The sequence below is a fragment of the Delphinapterus leucas genome, chromosome 4, assembly GCF_059928025.1.
Source record: "Delphinapterus leucas isolate spDelLeu-1000000601 "Yukka" chromosome 4, BTC_Dleu_Yukka2, whole genome shotgun sequence".
NCBI lineage: Eukaryota > Metazoa > Chordata > Mammalia > Artiodactyla > Monodontidae > Delphinapterus > Delphinapterus leucas.
The window spans coordinates 19,998,788-20,013,557 of record NC_143132.1 but is presented as its reverse complement, the minus strand read 5'-3'; positions in this window follow the sequence as shown (position 1 = coordinate 20,013,557).

Genomic DNA, 14,770 nt, shown 5'->3' with positions numbered 1-14,770 from the left:
TGCTATATATGTTTAATGGAGAGAAATAATCCATGTCTATTTTCATGGGTCCCTTTAAGGAGCTCAATTTTGCATGAATTTCATAGTCTCAGAAAATTACTGAATATTCAAATTCCCAGAAAATTATATATATTTCTCTACTATTCTGTGCAAACATTCCAATACATATCTAGTTTCTTATGATTTAAATCCTTATAAAATTTACTGCAGATTTTATCTTTTTTTATTTGATAATGCAAAAAAAATTGTTTAGAATGTTTAATGCAGTAGACTGCTTAAGAGTTAGAAATTCCATCTTTATGTCGATGTATAGTGAGGCTTCATTGTTTCCCCCATTTTGGCTAAGCTTATATGTCAACTTGGCTGGGCCACAGGGTGCTCAGAGATTGGGTCAAACATTATTCTGGGTGTGCCTGCGAGAATAGTTCTGGATGAGCTTAATGTATGAACAAAGCAGTACACTGAGTAAAGTATTGCCCTCCTTAATGTGAGTGGTCCCCATCCAATCAAATGAAGACCTTAGCTGGGACATTGGTCTTTTCCTGCCTTCAGACTTGAACTGAAACAATTAGCTGGTTTTGGGTCTCAAACTTGCTGTCTTTCAAATTGGAACTTTCAGCTCTCCTGGTTCTCAGGACTTTAGACTCAGACTGAAACTCCACTATTGGCTCCTCTGGATCTCCAGTTAACATCAGATCTTGGGACTTCTCAACCTTAGTGAATCATGTGAATGCTTTTCACACTTAAGAGGAGGAAGAGTAGACATCAACTCAGAAATAATGTTATCCTGAATCATGCATGTAACTGGCTCTCTTAGAAACGTCTTATATATGTGTGTTTTTTCGGAATGTATTACAAACAGCAGGGAGTGGTGAATTTCTTCATTCACTGAAATAACACTGGTATGAATTAGGTGTTTAACTTTGACTTTTCTAAGCAACTTTTATTGGTGTGTCTTTTTAAAAAAATTTTCTTGGCTTTATTGAAGTATAGTTGACAAATACAATTGTAACATATTTAAAGTCTGTAATGTGATGGTTTGATATACATATACATTGTGAAAGGATTTCCACAATCAAGTTAATTGATACATCCATCTCTTAACAACTCGTTTGCTTTCTCTTTTTCTTTCATGTGTCTTAAGAGGTGGTGCTGTGTGCAGCACAAAACAGTGACATAATCCAATCCTTACACTCACAGCAACACACTTAGCAGAAGACAGCTGTAGGAGCATAGAAGTGCTAAACAAACTATAAATAGCTGTTCTTCCTCATACTTATGATGAAACATGTGCTCACCATAAGCACACAGAAAATGGTCTCAGAACATTGTTCTACAGAGTTTTATTGTCTTTGTCTAAGATTCTTGTACCTACTTCACTTTAAGTAACACTTAAAGAGTTACTGTAGGGTTAATGCACTGCATTTTGGCAATGGAAAAAATCCAATTCAATAACAACAGGATTCTGAGGTTTAGGTTAAGATTTACAAGTAACTGCAAAACTGTCTTTGGTTAAGATTTACAAGTAACTGCAAAACTGTCTTTATCTTCTTCACTTGTTTTATTATTACAAATTTTCTGATACCTTATTTTAAGGCAATTGTTAAATTAGAACTGCAAGTAACATAAGTTCAACAGCTAGAGAAGACTTATTTATGGTGTTTACTAGCCATAGAAAGCATGTAAATTTCATCAGTGTAAGTTTTTGCTGATTACATAAAATTAAAAAAGCAAACTATGGTCTTTTCAACAAAGACTCTGGTTGGAACACCTGGACATACACATGCCGAAAAAAAAAAAATCTACATAGAGGATTTACACTTTTCACAAGTATTAATTGAAACTAGATAATAGGTCTGAATGTAAAACTCAAAACTGTAAAACTCAAAGAAGAATAGTAGCAGAAAATCTAGGTGACCTTGAGTTTGGTGATGACTTTTTAAATAATACACCAAATCATGACCCATGAAATAAAATGAATAATTTGGACTTTATTAAAACTAAAATCATCATCTGCTGTGCAGAAGACACTGTCAAGAGAATGAGAAGATAAGCCACAGACTGGAAGAAAATATTTGCAAATGACTAATCTGATAAATGACTGTTATCCAAAATATACAAAGGACATGTAAAGCTCAACAACAAGAAAGTAACAACTCCTTTAAAAGATGTGTAAAAGATCTGAACTGACACCTCATCGATGATATACAATGACACAAAACAATGAGATACCACCACACACTTATTAAAATAATGGAAAACCAAAACACTGACAAGTGCTGGTGAGGGTGTGGAGCAACAGGAAGTCTCCTTCATCACCACTGAGAATGCAAGATGGTACACACTTTGAAAGATAGTTTGACAGTTTCTTACAAACTAAACATATTCCTACCATATAATTTAGCAATCATAATTTTGTATTTGTGCAGATGAGTTGAAACATATCTACACAAAACCCTACACATAAGTGCTTATAGCAAACTTACTCATCATCACCAAAACTCAAAAGCTTCCAAGATGTCCTTCAATAGGTGAATGGATAAACAAACAGTGAGACATTCATAAAATGGATTATTAATCAGAAATAAAAAGAAATGAGCTATCAAGTCACAAAAATACATGGAGGAAATTTAAAAACATATTGTTAAATGAAAGAAGCAAATCTGAAAAGGCTACATAACATATGATTCCAAAAATGCAACATGCTGGAAAAAGCATGGAAAATGTAAAAACACCAGTGATTGCCAGGAGTTCATCCGGAGAGAGGAAGGAACAAATAGGTGGATCACAGGGGATTTTTAGGGCAGTGAAACAACTCTGTATGATACTATAATAGTGGATACATATTATTATACATTTGTCAACATACACAGTATGTACAGCACAAAGAGTACCCTAATGTAAACTATGAACTTAATTAATGATAATGTATCAATATTGGTTCAGCAATTATGAAAAAATGTACAAGATGTAAAAAATATGGGGAACTGGGTATGGGTAGTATTGAGGAGGTATATGGGAACTCTCTGTAATTTCTAGTCAATTTTTCTTTAACCTAAAACTGTTCTACAAAAATAATCCAAAATTTTTTTAAAAAACAACCTATGCAATTTACATGTTTATGGATTATATCAATAGACATTTTATTTTCTAAATTATAATGCTACAAGAGAGCGAATATACTTAACCTTACATAGGAAATCCCTGTGTGTTTTTAATAGGGATAAGAGTGGTTACTGAGTTGTAAGATTGCTCTTATATATAACCCAATTAAATTATAAGAATTAGTGGTCTTTTATTACTTTCATGTTTTTTTGTTGAAAGTTTCATATACATTACTTTATATCTCTATCTCTGAGGACTAGGTGCAGAATATAGAAGTATAAGACTAATCAATCAATTCTGAATTTCTGTGCCATCATTGTTTAATATAATATGCATCTATACCATTTATTCTTTCTCTATAAAAGTGTATTATTTCCCTTATCAAGAGTGACTTCTTTTATTATAGAAAAATGATATGTGAATGACTAAACTAATGCCTTCAAACTGTGCCTTTCTAAATTATTTTTAAATATTTAGCATGAGTATGTCACTTGGCAAGGAAACAAGCATCAGTGACATCTCCTTGGAGTCATGAAATTCAGAGTAAATGAACTTATTTATATGGACAGTTTATTTAGCCTTTTCATCTCAACCAGACATTTTACTTAATTTTTTAATTTTTTTTGTTAAAAATTTCCTATTATTTTGCCAATTAAAGTATCACAATTGCATTGCTCTCTAATATAAAATAGAAATTAGTAGTATAAACAAGAAATATATATATATATATATACATATTTGCAGTCAAAATCCACATGTAACTTTACAGTTGGCTCTCTGTATCCATGATTCTTCATCCAAGGATTCAACCAAATGTAAATTATGTAGTACTATAGCACATATTTATTGAAAAAATTTCTGTATATAAATGGACACACAGAGTTCAAAACCATCAAAACCATGATGTTCAGGGGTCAACTGTATATTGATCGATATAGATAGATAGATAGATACATAGATAGATAGATACATAGATAGATAGATAGACAGATAAAATTGGATTCCAGACCAGATTTTGAATATATTAGCATCACTACTTATAAGAAGTATGCTAGAACTCATAATTTTAAAATAATCCAGTTTCAAATAAGCACACACACACCCAAACAGAAACACACACACACACAATACATAAACACACAGCAACCCAAGACAATTACAAGAAACAAGACAATACTGAGATCAGTTTGAAGTGAGTACTCAACAAAACAGAACTGAAACAAAGCAAAAGAGAACAAAAAAGAATAAACAAGGCAAAACTCAATTTAACTTTTTTATAAGGTAATCTATTAAACTCCTCTAAGTCAGTAACAAGGTAAAAATAAGATCATAATCGAGAGGGCAAAAATAGTGAATCCTCTCCACACACATCTTTTGCAATATGACTTTGAAGATAATTCCATTAAGAGATAGTCTTGATTTCCTCACCAACAGAAACTCAGTTGGCCTTGATACTTGCTTAACTGGTATTACATCTGACAGTGATAGTGTGACAGTTTTGACCATGGACCTCAACAAGTCTTTCTCCTGCTTCTCTTTTAAAACTCTGTTGTTGCCATGTGAACAAGCCTGGCCTTTGTTACCTGAAAAAGTGAGATTGTCCAGCAGGCAGCCAGGATATGCTCAGAAACAAAGCCAACTTGGTGCCCTTCAGCTTAATGTAAACACATGAGAGAGTTCTGCTGAGATCAGCCATACTAGCCACCAGAGTCCAGTCTAAATTGTGAGCTAAAACAATGTTTGCTGTTTTAAGATTTCATTATTAGAGTAGTTTGTTATGCATCAATAATTGATACAGTAAAAATATGAACAAAAAATACTGCAGTCTAATGTATTAACACATTATTTTATTTTGAGATAGTACAAATTACCTAAAATTCACCTAAAGAGAAGATCCATTCACTATATTGGTAGACAGATAGATGGATGAATGCATGGACACCAAAATGCATTCATGGATTGTAGGTAGATAGATGGATTAGATACACAGGCAGGCAGACAGAGATGAATGGATAAATAGACCATTTTGTAACTATATATTACATATAAAATACATACCTACATACATACATACTTGAAAAATAAATACAGGAGGTTATTAACTGCTAAAGCATATTTGATTTATTTTAGACACTCTAAATCATTTTCTAATGAAAGTACAAAAAATTTAATTGCATTTTTTCAGCTCTGGAAACTTCCAGGATAGAAGTTCACTGTCTCCTTTATCTTATATTTTTCATAGTTTTACATTTCTTTTCAGGAGTCAAAATGGTTTTATTAAATTTATCTTTAAGTTTTGTTTTGATGCTATAATTTAATGTTCACTAGATTCTTCTTGTTTTCTGTTGCGTTTTGAGAGATGTCACACCTTTTGAATACCTTTGAGGATAGCTGTATGTCCATTATTCCTCCACTCATCTTATCTGTTTTCTCTAAGACCAACTTATTTTTTTGTGTGTATATTGCTCCTTCACATTCCCTATAGGTCAGGTAATTGATGATTGAATATAATTAAAATTCATTGAATGATATGATATTCCTTATACATACGTAACCATACGTATATATACACACATACCTACATATACATGTAAATATGTTTAGAGCAAATATGTTTATTAAAATGGTATAATATAAATGTGTGTAAGTTTATCTGTAATATAAGCAGCACAGCGGTCCTCAAATTTTTGGTACCAGGGACTGGTTTCATGGAAGACAATTTTTCCATATATGGTGTGGGGGATGTGGAAATGGTTCAAGTTGTACTGCAAGTGATGGGGAGTGGCAGATGAAGCTTTGCTCGCTCACCCGCTGCTCACTTTCTGCTGTGCAGCCTGGTTCCTAACAGGCCACGGGCTGGTACTAGTCCATGGCACGAAGGTTGAAGACCCCTGATATAAGGACAAATTTCAAAATTTGAAATACTATAATTCACACATGCATATGCATTAATTGTGTTTATTTTCTTTAAGAAGTCTCACATTTGGAATCCACATTCAGAGGTGGCTACCAAAACCTTAGTAAGTCCTTGTGGAAATATGCACCAGAAATTTCAACATGGAAGCAACCTAATTGTCCATCAACAGTTGAATGGATAAAGAAGATGTGGCACATATATACAATGGAATATTACTCAGCCATAAAAAGAAACAAAATTGAGTTATTTGTAGTGAGGTGGATGGACCTAGAGTGTGTCATACAGAGTAAAGTAAGTCATAAAGAGAAAAACAAATACCGTATACTAACACATATATATGGAACTTAAAAAAAAAAAAAGGTCATGAAGAACCTACAGGCAAGACGGGAATAAAGACACAGACCTACTAGAGAATGGACTTGAGGATATGGGGAGGGGGAAGGGTAAGCTGGGACAAAGTGAGAAGTGGCACGGACACTACCAAAGGTAAAATAGATAGCTAGTGGGAAGCAGCCACATAGCATAGGGAGATCAGCTCAGTGCTTTGTGACCACCTAGAGGGGTGGGATAGGGAGGGTGGGAGGGAGGGAGACGCAAAAGGGAAGAGATATGGAGACATATGTATATGTATAACTGATTCACTTTGTTATAAAGCAGAAACTAACACACCATTGTAAAACAATTATACTCCAATAAAGATCTATTAAAAAAAATAAAAAGGTAATGGAGAGTGAAAAACTGACAATTTGTTTTGAAAACAGAAAAATACTGAAATTCTAAAATTAAAAAAATAAAATGTAAAATTATTAGAGCAGAATGTAATGACATTTTTTTTTCATTAGAAATATTAAGCCACTACTTGGGAACTGTTTTTAAAATATCTCACAATATTTACATAAACAGTTCACCCAAAATAAAATTGCACTTTATCTAGAAAATGCCAACATTGAAAACATTTAAGAAACACAGGAAAACAACCAAAGCACTGTTTGCACCAAAATATTGAGTCTACTATAATTTATTAACAAATAAGTGTTGATTTTTAATGTGCTTATATTAACCTTGAAATTCACACAGTTAGAAAAACACTAAAACAATTCCAAGAAAAGAAGAAGACAAAGATTAACAAAGAAAAAAAGCAAACATTAATTCTTTAGGAAATACAAAAATTTAAGAGCTATTTTAAATATCACATAAGTATTTAGTGAATGGAATTAAGGAAATATAAAATAGTCACATATAAGGTGATAATTATCGAAGAAAAAATATGGAAAGATTTTGCTGAAATCTATGAATATAAACTATAATAATGGATGAAAATTATATTTTTAAGGACAACATAATTTAACAAAAATAGGCTTCATAAGAGCTGACTAATTAGAATAGAAAATAAGAGTAAAAATCCCTTGAAATGCCTCAGGTGAATATGGCATCAGAAAGCAATTCTCCAAAATTCTTAGGAACGGTTAAGTCAGGTGCTATTTAAAGTAATCCAAGTATGGTGAAGGGGGAATGCTTGCATCTTGGCTTTCAGTCCTAAGAAAAAGAAGATGACATTTGAGACAAATAAATCTTTACAAAATGGTTCAAAAATAATAATTAATATTAATTGCTGAAATTATTAGTGTTTAATATATGTTCACTAAAAATAACTTTCTTGTTCCATAGTCATTGCATGAACAGGAAAAACCTTATATGACCACCTTGTATGAACAGGGAATAAATATCTGACAAACTCTGCATATTAAAAACTTACAGAAGCACATTCTAGGTTGACCATCCCACTTAATTTAATTAATGGAGTATTTAGCTGCAAGCTCTGAAAAAAATGTTTGACTGATCCTGCCAATATAACAGTGTGTTTCCACCTCAGAGAGAATTAAAGAAAATTGTCACTTAATTATATGTCTTACCACAGAGGAAAAGTATAAGAGTTATGTTTATTAAAAATGGGACAATTTAATATTATTTTGTTAGGGGAAAAATTTCTGAGTTAAATTGCATTAACCATTTGTTGAGAATTGCTAATGGGCCATTTGTTGAGCACTGACTACAGGGCAGTATTGTGCTATAGAAAAAAAAGAAAAAGATTAACTCTATTGCTCTACATTATAGGGAAAAAAAAGATGTCAATGAGACATTAAAAATATTGTAATCTCCACAAGTCATATAAAGTTACTTCTAAGATGAACATAAAAGATCAAACATGAAAGAACAAATAGAAAGCAACACAGATTGTTCATACCTTTGAAAATATGTCTCTGGAAGAATGAGGAAAGTTCCTGATCTAATTCAGGACCCCTTGACCTCCATTAGAGCCTGAGACAAATCACATCATCACAGATATGATGATCCCCATTAAATCATGAACATGGGCCTTCTGTGAGCTGCTTAGCAGGGGTGAGACTGCTGGCAGGGTACCCATTTGTTATGGAATGTTCTATTTTTTTCTTATTTACAATACAAAACATGCTAAGGAGATTGCATATTAAGCCCTTACCACGTATTATTTTTATTATATATTTTTATCAAAATTTGTGTTTGTTAGGTGGGAATGAGATACCAGATAGATCCCTCATTAGATCAGAATGAAGAAGACTGCAGAGAAAGGAGGAGTGGGGGAGATAGGAGTGGATACCAGCAGAAACAACTGAGATTTTGGTAGAAGAGGCTGAGATCGTTAGAATTCAAGAATATCAGATATAAATTATAAACATAATAACAAACCAATCTCAAGCATTGATTATGCTCCTGAGTCTGCAACATATGCTTCATGTATAATATCTGCTTTATTTTTTAAATAATCCTTTAAAGTAAGTACTAGTTTTAGTGTTGTCATGTTACACATGAGGAAACAAAATCTTGAGAAAGTTAATTAACTTGCCCAAGTTTACATAAAAAGTAGATGGTGGGGCTGAGATTCAGTCCAGGTATTCTAAATCTATTCTGCATTGATGATCACAGGGTCCATTTTTAGTAAATGGGCTGGAGTCTTTTGACCTCTGTATTTTGGTCTGAACAAAAGAGAGTTTAGAATTTCTACAAAGAGCACTAAACTGCCCTGACCTCATATAGCAGGTGTCTCTGGAATCAAAGCAAATATAAAAGAGTAGAGACACCTGCTTTATTGTTTTTGTAAAAATAATTATTTTGAGTTGTCTAAGTTCCATCCCATGTTCAACTTTACAGAAAAAAAAAAAAAAAGCAGGGCTTCCCTGGTGGCGCAGTGGTTGAGAGTACACCTGCCGATGCAGGGGACATGGGTTCGCGCCCTGGTCCGGGAAGATCCCACATGCCGCGGAGTGGCTGGGCCTGTGAGCCTATGGCTGCTGGGCCTGCGCACCCGGAGCCTGTGCTCCGCAACGGGAGAGGCCACAGCAGTGAGAGGCCTGTGTAACACAAAATAAATAAATAAATAAAACTAAAACAAAATAAAAATTCATTGATTTAGTAACTTAACATTGTTAAGTTTTTAATAAAATATCTAGAGCATTTAATTTAAAATATTTGAAACTCTAATTGACTTTTGTTTTCAGTAAATATACATGTTATTTGTAAATTACACATTCCCATATACTAGAGAAATTCATTTTTAGAATATTTTTATTGAAATTTCTATTCTTCAAATACTTGTATCATAATTAGTATACTATTCTTGATATGACTCATTAGTAATTTTGTTCAATAAACATTAAAGTTCTTGGCAAAATAAAAGTTGATTTTTCTCTTATTTTTAGTGTTTTAGAAAGCTGATGCTTAAGTTCATTTGTGCCATATTTTAGTTCCACATATAAGTGATATCATATGGTATTTGTCTTTTGCTTTCTGACTTACTTCACTTAGTATGATAATCTCTAGTTGTATCCATGTTGCTGCAAATGGCATTATTTCACTCTTTTTAATGGCTAAGTAATATTCCATTGTATATATGTACCACATCTTATTTATCCATTCATCTATTGATGGATATTTAGTTTGTTTGAATGTTTTGGCTTTTGTGAACAGTGTTGCTATGAGCATAGGGGTGCATGTATCTTTTTGAATTATAGTTTTGTCCAGGTATATTCCCAGGAGTGGGATTGCTGGATCATATGGTAATTCTATTTTTAGTTCCTGAGGAATGTCCATACTATTTTCCATAGTGGCCGTACCAACTTACATCCCTACCAAGAATGTAGGAGGATTACTTTTCTCCACACCCTCTCCAGCATTTGTTATTTGTAGACTTTTTAATGATGGCCATTTGGACCAGTGTGACATGATACCTCATTGTAGTTTTTTTTTTTTTTTTTTTTTTTCTGCCGTACACAGGCCTCTCACTGTTGTGGCCTCTCCCGTTGCAGAGCACAGGCTCCGGATGTGCAGGCTCAGTGGCCATGGCTCACGGGCCCAGCCGCTTCGCGGCATGTGGGATCTTCCCAGACTGGGGCACGAACCTGCGTCCCCTGCATCGGCAGGCGGACTCTCAACAACTGCGCCACCAGGGAATCCCCCTCACTGTAGTTTTGATTTGCATTTCTCTAATAATTAGTGATGCTAAGCATCTTTTCATGTGCCTACTGGCCACCTGTATGTCTTCTCTGGAGAAATGTCTATTAAAGTCTTCTGCCCATTTTTCGATTGGGTTGTTTGGGTTTCTTTTGTTTTTGAGTTGTATGAGCTGTTTGTATATTTTGGAGATTAAGCCCTTGTCTGTTGCATCATTTGCAAATATTTTCTCCCATTCCATAGGTTGTCTTTTCGGTTTTTTTAATGGTTTCCTTTGATGTGCAAAAGCTTGTAAGTTTGATTAGGTCTCATTTGTTTATTCTTGGTTTTATTTCTATTGCCTTGTGAGACTGACCTAAGAAAATATTGGTACAATCTATTCCAGAGAATGTTTTGCCTATGCTCTCTTCTAGGAGTTTTTTTTGGTGTCATGCCTTATGTTTAAGTCTTTAAGCCATTTTGAGTTTATTTTTGTGCATGGTGTGAGGGTGTGCTCTAACTTCAATGATTTACATGCAGCTGTCCAAGTTTCCCAGCACTACTTGATGAAGAGACTGTCTTTTTCCCATTTTATATTCTTGCCTCCTTTGTGGAAGATTAATTGACTGCAGGTGTGTGGGTTTATTTCTGGGCTCTCTGTTCTCTTCCAATGTAGGAATTTTTTCACCAAATGCACAACATCAATATCTGGTATTTATAAGGGGTGGGGAAGGAGGTCAATCTACAGACCACATGACAGAGAAAGCCCAGGGGGTATATATTACTAGCACTCATCAATATACAGGTATCTTTCTTCTGGAGAACTGGACTCAGGAAGGGTACATTACCCTCCCACTTGTTCGGGTCGTGTGACAAATTCCAGTCAATGGTCTTTTGATGTGTCAGTTTTGAATTGAAGCAGACAAAGTCAGGTGTGACTTCTTTAATTTGCTAGAATCTCCTAGGCATCTATTGTAGAAGCCCATATTCCAGATAGTGCAGAAGGTAGGAATATCAGGAACTGTACCTTTACCCTATTTGCAAACTAACCACTTAACTTGTCACAGTTTCACTGATGCTAGCAGAGCACATGAGACCCCTGGGTCAGAGAAAAATGACTTCACTCCTCACAGCACAGCAAGCAGTAGGAGCTTCATGCTCACATTGGTTCTTCTTGCCCCCAAGTACCATGGGAAATGGCCCAAGTGAATGCTGCACATAGTGAGTTTTGTCCAATTGAGGAACCCAGAATTTATGAAAACTAATTGATGAAGGGGCTGCTAGCTGATGTGTCCAGTCTTTGTTCCAGAGACAGGACTTTTATTATCCCAATCAGGAAACAAATCTGCCCTGTCTCCAGGAGGATGATGATATTGCTGTTCCAAGACTGTTTATTAGTCAAACATTCTGAAAAATAGAATCTGGAATAAAATCTGCCAGCACCTCTTTATTAGACATACAGACTGCAAGCGATCCATGGGAGAAGTTTCTCCCAACAGAGAGTGCCTCCAACAACCTGGGTATCTGAATGACTGAGAAACTGATAGAACTGAGGCTACATATAAAGATAGTGGGAAAAAAATAGCTGAAGTTTCCCGCAGCTCGGAGATATGGAATGACTGCAATAGAATAACGTGGAAAAGATGAATGTTTTCCTTGTCAGATTAAAGAAGAGTGCCTGCCCTGTGGTATAATATGAAGAAAGGATACCAGGATGTAAGCTCCAGAGGGCAGAGGGGTTTGTAAATTTTGGTCACTGCATCTATCCTAACTCCTGACCAATAATGATGCTTGGTGAGTATCTGCTCAAGATATGAATGCATGAATAAAACTGGAACAGATAACAGAATCAGGAAGGAAAGATAAAAATTCCTTCTGAGTTGTAGCAAGAGTTAAGGTAAAAGCCTTATATATTTGAAAGTAGACTTCCAAAGCTGGATATTGAGTCTGAGGATGTCTTAGAGGTGGTAGCTATTTAGAGATTATTAGCAATGGAATAGGAGGAGAAAATAATATACTATTGCTTTCTCATTATACAACAGAGTGCCTTGCACATGGTGTGAGCACTGGTTTAGTGTTTGCTTAAAGACTAAATAAAATTTTGAAAGAGTCGGTTCTGAGATATTATTTTGTATTACATGTTGCTATGAGATATAGCAGGTATTAATTGATCACAAAAAGCAGGTGGCACACGCATATACCACAATTACTGGAGGGTTTCATACAGACACTATTTACAAAAATGTAGGCAGGGTGTGCAAAACCCACAGGAAACACAGAAGAATGATCAGAGTGTTGCCACTTGTTATTCCCTAAATATTGGTTTGGCCAAAAAGTTCGTTTGGGCTTTTACATAACATCTTACAGGGAAAACCCAAATGAACTTTTTGGCCACCCAATAAGAAGAGAGGGGCAGGTGATTACCTAGACCCAGAAGAAAGAGTCTTGCAGGGAAGGCTACCAGAAAGGAAGCAGTAATCTTCAGTTGAAGGACACTGGGGCCTCAGATGGGGGAACCATGGAAATATGTACACTGGCCATATCCTCCTTTCTTATCATTGGCCAAATAGAGCTGAAAATCAGAGGGCAAGGAGTTATTTTAATATTTCCTGTGAGTTAAGCTTCTTACATTGGGAAAAGTATAAAGTAGCCTTAGGGATCAAGTGGGTGGTAAGGAAGCATAATACCAAAATCTTAAAAGTGGAGCATTCATAATTATGAGCAAAATATTTTGTTTTTCTCTAAAGTATTTGATTGCATATTTACCCAAATTAATTGTCTACTGGAACACTGTATGAGAGACTCATTAATGTTGTGATGATTATTTCAAAAATATTTTGTTTTTTCATAGATCTTGATCTACTAGATTGAGGTGTAAATAGACTAATGATTGAATATTCGTAGTGAATAGAACTTCTCATCATGTGTTCTAAAAGTCAACAACTAAGCTGACACACAACAAGAAAATCTGAGAAAATACTGCATTTTTTTCTTAAGAATCCCCTGTTCTTTTGTTCTTTTAGTCCCTCACACAATGAATCTAGGAAAAAGAGAACACTAGGTACTTAAAATGGATTGTCGAGTTTTAGATCTTATAAAGACTGGAATTTATTTTCTCTGTAATAGGCCATTATGAATTCATATTTTTGAAATACTTAGGAAGTAATTCAGTTAATATGTATTATAGCCATTGGCCATTCATCTGTTTTATTCTAGTCATTCATTTCTATGATCACAGAAAGATAGTTGTTCTATATGCTATTCAAAATTGTTCTAAAATACAAAGGAAAAAGATTGCTTGCTATTTCAAACTGTCTGAACAATGATTTATTGTTACATTTCCTCTGAGGACTTTATCATTTTGGATTTCAGAAATACATTGATTGTAAACTCTTAAGCCTTTCCATTTTTGTAACTAATTAAACGTAGACCAAACATTGTAAAGGTTTTTACTAGGATGTAATTGAAGTCCTCTACTTCCTTCCTAACCTCATTAGTTGATCTGAGGTTGAAAAAGCTGAAGATCACAGAGACGAAAGCCACACAGTTAGCTATTTAGAAGCTGCATCAGGATAATGCTGGCTTTCTAAATTTCGACTGGGATTTATCCACCATCTTAGTGGTTTTAAAAATGATTTACTGGGAAATTTTGGAACTCCTAGTAGGGGAAGTTATTGAGAGACAAAAAATGTAGCGAATCTGGGCCCTTCTATCTTGATTCAACCATAGCCTGCCAATGTTATTTTACTTTATATGTAAGTTTTATGGTTTTATCCATTCTTTTCTTTGGTATTGTTACATATGGTTTAAAGTATATAACATATTTTAAGTTAGTACTCTGCCACTAAAATATTTAAAAATCTATGCACTAGAAAATAATTCTCAGTATAAACAATGTTATTTAGTATCTACTTATCCTCTGAAGACATTTTAGCTAGCGTGGATATCATCAATCCCTAATAAAGAATATTCCTTAATGTTGGAGATATTAGATAAAATTGTGACTCCAACATTATCTGCCTCATTATGACATCTGTCTTTGAGTATAGAAGAAATCACTGGAAACTGTCCACAGGGGAACATATATGAGGGGAGTTTTAGGAGGTGGTCAAAGCCCAACATACATTTCCCAGATTCAGAGATGAAAGTAGTAGCTTGCAAAGCAGAGTTTAGGCATATGGCTATGATAAAGAACTTTATTGAGTGGTATGGTATTAAGTTAATACTTCAATGAAGTGGAGATTGAGTTGGCAGAAAGGGTAATGGAAAGAATTATCAAGA